The sequence below is a fragment of the Erythrolamprus reginae genome, chromosome 2 (genome assembly GCF_031021105.1).
Source record: "Erythrolamprus reginae isolate rEryReg1 chromosome 2, rEryReg1.hap1, whole genome shotgun sequence".
NCBI classification, from domain to species: domain Eukaryota; kingdom Metazoa; phylum Chordata; class Lepidosauria; order Squamata; family Dipsadidae; genus Erythrolamprus; species Erythrolamprus reginae.
Window position 1 is genome coordinate 18,893,980 of NC_091951.1, and position 6,609 is coordinate 18,900,588.

Below are 6,609 nucleotides of genomic sequence, written 5' to 3' on the forward strand. Positions count from 1 at the left end.
TGTCAAGATTGTCTGCTCTAATGGGTCTTCTAGCTTAACCAAAAGACTTAGTCTTACAATCAAAGAGAAAAACAAATCTTGTCCATAGAGACCTCTTGTGGGAATCCTAAGTGCATTGTGGGAAATCAGGCCATTATCTTAAGTCAGTGGGGGATGAAGTCTTTGCTGGCTGAGGAATTAAGGAAGGTGGACATGTGGAAGGTGGAATTAAGGAAGGTGAACATGGCTTGACGGGAATTCTGGGAGCTGAAGTCCACCTCTCTCTCTTCTCTCTCTCTCTCTCTCTCTCTCTCTCTCTCTCTCTCTCTCTATCTATCTATCTATCTATCTATCTATCTATCTATCTTTCCATCTTTCCTTCCTTCCTTCTGTTCTGCCGGCATGTTTCAACTGCCCGTAATTACAGGGTAATTAGTCGAGGAAGACACACACCACACGATAAAAGGAAAACCCAAAAGTTTTTATAAACAGAAAAACAGAAACAGCTCCCTTTTTAAATGTCAAAGGGGTTTTCTGGTACACGCAAGGCACAGGTTAAATGCAATCCAATTGCTCACCCAATAACTGGGAAATTGAGTCCAATTCTAAAGTCCAGAGAGTCCACACACACAATCCTGAAGAGCAAAAACCACGATCTTGACGAAACAATGAATCAGATAAACTACCATGAGGATAACACACCAGGCTGAACTTTTATCTGTAGCACTAATTACAGCAGCCCCACCCAACCACAGGTGGCCTCATTTTCTCTTGTAATAATCCTTCAGTTGTTGTCTCCTATGCATCACTCTACGCATGCGTGGATGTGTCATTAATTCTTGTTCGGAATCCAGGGATGATACAGATGATTGATCTCCTCCTGGGCTGTCTGCCAAACTCTCCTCTTCCCTGTCACTCACGCTTCCTTGGTCAGAGGAGACAGATTCTACTGGAAGCAAAACAGGCCTGTGGCATGTGGATGTCTCCCCCACATCCACCTGCACATTCCTTGGGGCAGGAGCTGGGCCAGAGCTAACCACAACACCTTCCTTCCTTCCTTCCTTCCTTCCTTCCTTCCTTCCTTTCCTTCCTTCCTTCTTCCTTCCTTCCTCATTCATTCATTCATTCAAATTCTATGCCACCCAATCCTGAAGGACTCAAGGCAGATTACAACAATAGTATGAGTACAATATAAATAGATACAAAAAAGTAAAAGAAGTCGAACATTATCTAAGGTTAAAACATAACAAACCTGAGTTTCCACAATTGAGAAACGCTGCCTTTTAACAATAGTTTAGGCATAGCATACTATGCGAACACGAGTGGTTCCTTATGGATGATCTACGATTATATGTAATGTCTGAATTTAGCCGTTGGGAAAGCTGACAGTGGAAGGATAAAGGAACAACAGGAGTGTCTTAAAACATTGCCCTTTAGCCGAGTGACTTGCAACAAAAATTTGTAGTGAAGCAGTTCAAAACTCCAGGCAAGCTTAAATTAATTTGCATCAAAGGTGGTCTCCTGAGGTACAATTTTGCTCTAACAAACACGGGGATGACGAGTTCAAAATCTGCTTATGACATCCCAGCTACAGCCTCCTGCAACCCACTGCCAGCGAAAATGGAGCTTGGGCGGCTGTCCCAAGCTCCATTTTCGCTGGCAGAGGGCTGTAGGAGGCCGTCCCAGCCTAAAATGGAGCTCAGGAGTCTATTTTCGCTGACAGAGCACTTGAGCCACCACAGGCGCCCTGACACAAGTGCCGTCGAGCTGGCCACGCCCACCTCGGCCACACCCACCCTGGCCCTCAAGGTCAAACAGAACTCTGATGGGGCCCTCAATGAAATGGAGTTTGATAGCCCTGTCCTAGAGTATTTATTTACCATGGAACACCCTAATTCCCTGGAAGAAAGCACATAAGAAGCCAATTAATGTTCTGTCAAGCTCTCTGGTAGAATCCTCCCAAAAATTCACAGGTACAAATTTCAGACACACACACGTTTGAAAATTCAAAACAATGTTCTTTATAATGAAACTTCACTTAAACCAAGCCCTCTTTTGGTATAGTGAAGAGCACTCGTCTCCAAACAAACTGGTAATTTGTACAACTCCCTTATCAGTTCTGTGATACTTAGCTTGCAGCTGTGAGGCAATTCACAGTCCTTCTTCTTTCACAAAGTGACACACACTTTGCCCTGGTTTAGTTTCAAAGCGGGGAAAAATCAGCACACAAAAGGTCAAAGTCAGTAAAGCAGTCACGAAACACAAGGATCAGATAATCCTCCACAATGGCCAAACCCACAGGCTTCTATTTATAGCAGCCTCACTAATTACCACAGCCCCACCCAACCACAGGTGGCCTCATTTTCTTTGATAATAATCTCTCAGTTGTTGCCTATGCATCGCTCTCCACATGCGTGGCTGTATCATTAACTCTTGTTCTGAATCCAAGGAGGAAAGAGATAATTGATCTCCTTCTGAGCTGTCTGCCCCACTCTCCTCCTCCCTGTCACTCATGTCTTCTTGGTCAGAGGAGCCTTCATCAGTAGATTCCACCGGGGGCAAAACAGGCCTGCAGCATGTGGATGTCTCCCCCACATCCACAGTCCTTGGGGCAGGAGCTGGGCCAGAGCTAACCATAACAATTAAAAAGCAGAAATGTGTGCTTTATTAGGCTAAATTATATAAATGTCACATCATTCATTATCCTTGGAGTATGGATGATGTTACCTAGTCTGCAAGAAAACAGCCAAGTTCAAAAGAGCACCAGGGACTCCACCGCTCAACTCTTGAGCTACAAATATTGCCAGTATCTCATCAACTGATCAAAAGCCTGAAAATATTTCCCGAACTTTGTGGCCAGCCTCTTTGGACAGCCAGTGTGCAAACCACATTATTATTATTATTATTATTATTATTATTATTATTATTATTAGTAGTAGTAGTAGTAGTAGTAGTAGTATTAGTATTAGTAGTATTAGCAGTATTAGTAGTATTAGTATTAGTAGTAGTAGTATTATTCATTAAATTTGTATGCCGCCCCTCTCCGTAGACTCGGGGCGACTCACAACAATAGTAGCAAAACAATATGTAATACAAATCTAATAATTTAAACTAAAAACCCATAATTTAAAAACATGCACACAACATACCATACATAAACAATACAGGCCTGGGGAAGTTATCTCAGTTCCCCCATGCCTGACGGCAGAGGTGGGTTTTAAGGAGTTTAAAAAAGGCAAAGAAGGTGGGGGCAATTCTAATCTCAGGGGGGAGCTGGTTCCAGAGGGTCGGGGCCGCCACAGAGAAGGCTCTTCCCCTGGGACCCGCCAGACGACATTGTTTAGTCGACGGGACCCGGAGAAGGCCAACTCTGTGGGACCTAATCGGTCGCTGGGATTCGTGCGGCATGATATAGCACAGAGGATCTGGAGAACACCTATGACAATAAGACAATAATCCACAGTTGGGAACACAAGATCAAAGGCAGCCCACCTCAGCCCACATTCAAAGGCCGCCATCTTAAATTTTTTCGAGAGCCTTCCCTCGCCCCAAACACTAATGATCCACTGCACCGATACCGATCCAAATTTCAATTGTGCTTTTTTATTATTTATGTCAGCCATCTCCAACTTTTGTCACTGGGCAGCCTGGCGAGTGTTGTGGTTGGCTCTTAGAAACATAGAATCAAGAAGAATCAGAATTTTATGATATCTGGCAGAAGGTATATATTTGGTGGGAAACCAATTTTTAGGAATAAGAGATAAGTGTGTTGCTATATTATTTTGCATATTTGAATTTAGCATTAGAATTTTATAAGATGGTAATTATTAGTACAAATATAAATTTCTTTCATTTCTTTTTTTCTTCCCTTTTTTCTCTTTGTTTTTTCATAAAAACGTTTTCTTTTTCACATATATCTTTATAAATTTTGATACAGATATAGATTTATATTAAGATTGAAATTTTTACTCTATATAACAATATTTATTTAAAGATAAACTTTTTACTTTTATATGAAGACTTCTACTTTGAGTGGAGCGACTGTAGCTCCATTAAGTGTTATATGTTTTGTTTGTTGTGTTTGTTACTTTGAAAAAACTAATAAAAATATTTTTTTTAAAAAAGAAACATAGAAACATAGAAGACTGATGGCAGAAAAAGACCTCATGGTCCATCTAGTCTGCCCTTATACTATTTTCTGTATTTTATCTTAGGATGGATCTATGTTTATCCCAGGCATGTTTAAATTCAGTTACTGTGGATTTACCAACCACATCTGCTGGAAGTTTGTTCCAAGGATCTACTACTCTTTCAGTAAAATAATATTTTCTCACATTGCTTTTGATCTTTCCCCCAACTAACTTCAGATTGTGTCCCCTTGTTCTTGTGTTCACTTTCCTATTAAAAACACTTCCCTCCTGGACCTTATTTAACCCTTTAACATATTTAAATGTTTCGATCATGTCCCCCCTTTTCCTTCTGTCCTCCAGGCTATACAGATTGAGTTCATTAAGTCTTTCCTGATACGTTTTATGCTTCAGACCTTCCACCATTCTTGTAGCCCATCTTTGGACCCGTTCAATTTTGTCAATATCTTTTTGTAGGTGAGGTCTCCAGAACTGAACACAGTGTTATTCCAAATGTGGTCTTTGCCAGGTCCTGCCCCAAGGACTGTGGGGGTGGATGTGGGTGAATCCCCCCAGAGTCAGAGGCCTCTTTTACTGCCGACTGTTTCAGATAGCGAAGCGTCGGAAGAAGGGAGTGACTGTGAAATGGGATCCTCAGAGGGGGTCATGACAGGCAGCCCATTAGGAAGCAATTCATCCTCCTTATCCTCACTGGACTCTGATGAAGAAGCATTCATTGATGTACGCAGCCGCAGGGCAGTGACTAGGAAAGAGCAGCTGCGGAAATACTACAGGAGATAAGGGCGTTTCACCTGCGGTTGGGTGTGGTTCAACTAATTGGGGCTGCCGTTAAATTGGCAGCGTTTGGGCCTCAGTGTGTGGAAGTTTATCCCTTCGGTGACAGTGGAAGTGGCTTTTGTCTCAGGATTCTCCAAGGACTCTCTTTGCTTTGATACCAGGACTCTGAATTTAAGCCATAGTCAAACATGTGAGTTTGAAAAACGTTTGAAGGAGAGTGGCTGTGACGTCATCACAGCTACTTGTTAATTGCTTTGTGTTTATTGTTTTTCACCGCATTCAAGTCCGTTGCTTTGAAGGTGAGCCCTTTGACTACCAAAAGGGTGTTTTGCTTCTAATTTACTTTGGATAAAACCAAAGCGGACAATTCTTTTGATGACCATGGACTATATTTTGATGACCATGGACTATATACAATATAGAAATCATGGGCTTTCCCAAATATGCCCATGTTACACCAACACTCCGCAGTCTGCATTGGTTGCCGATCAGTTTCCGGTCACAATTCAAAGTGTTGGTTATGACCTATAAAGCCCTTCATGGCACCGGACCAGACTATCTCAGGGACCGTCTTCTGCTGCACGAATCCCAGCGACCAATTAGGTCCCACAGAGTGGGTCTTCTCCGGGTCCCGTCAACTAAACAATGTTGCTTGGCAGGACCCAGGGAAGAGCCTTCTCTGTGGTGGCCCCGGCCCTCTGGAACCAACTCCCCCCAGAGATTAGAACTGCCCCCACCCTCCTTGCCTTTCGTAAGCTTCTTAAAACCCACCTCTGCCACCAAGCATGGGGGAATTGAGATACTCTTTCCCCCTAGGCCTTTACAATTTTATGCATGGTATGTCTGAATGTATGTTTGGTTTTACAATAAGGGTTTTTAACTGTTTATATTGGATTGTCATATGCTGTTTACTACTGTTGTTAGCCGCCCCGAGTCTATGGAGAGGGGCGGCATACAAATCCAATCCAATCCAATCAAATGTTCTTGATTTTCATGTGTGTGTGTCTGCTTTTTCTACCTTTGCAATTAATTGGAGGCTCGTGCCGTGAGCCCGGCAGAACAGGCGAGGGGGCGGGAGAGAGGGGAACCGGGCCACACAAGCAGTGGGCCTGTGCACACACTTGTGGTGTAGTTCAACTTGCATGATCAGCAGTCTGGAGCACACGCAGGTGTGTACCTGCACTTCACTGTACAAGTTGAGCTGTGTGTGCCTACATACGGGCACCAGTCTGCCATTCGCACAAGTTGTATGCATGCACATTGGCTTAACACTGTTGTGGTTAGCTCAGGCCCAGCTCCTGCCCCAAGGACTGTGGCTGTGGGGGAGACATCCGCATGCTGCAGGCCTGTTTTGCCCCCCCCCCCGGTGGAATCTGCTGATGAAGGCTTCTCTGACCAAGAAGACATGAATGACAGGGAGGAGGAGAGTGTGGCAGACAGCTCAGAAGGAGATCATTTATCTAGCTCCTCCTTGGATTCAGAACAAGAGTTAATGATACAGCCACGCATGCGGAGAGCGATGCATAGGCAACAACAACTGAGAGATTATTATCAAAGAAAATGAGGCCACCTGTGGTTGGGTGGGGCTGTGGTAATTAGTGAGGCTGCTATAAATAGCAGCCTGTGGGTTTGGCCATTGTGGAGGATTATCTGATTGTTGTGTTTCATGACTGTTTTACTGACTTTGACCTTTTGTGTGCTGATT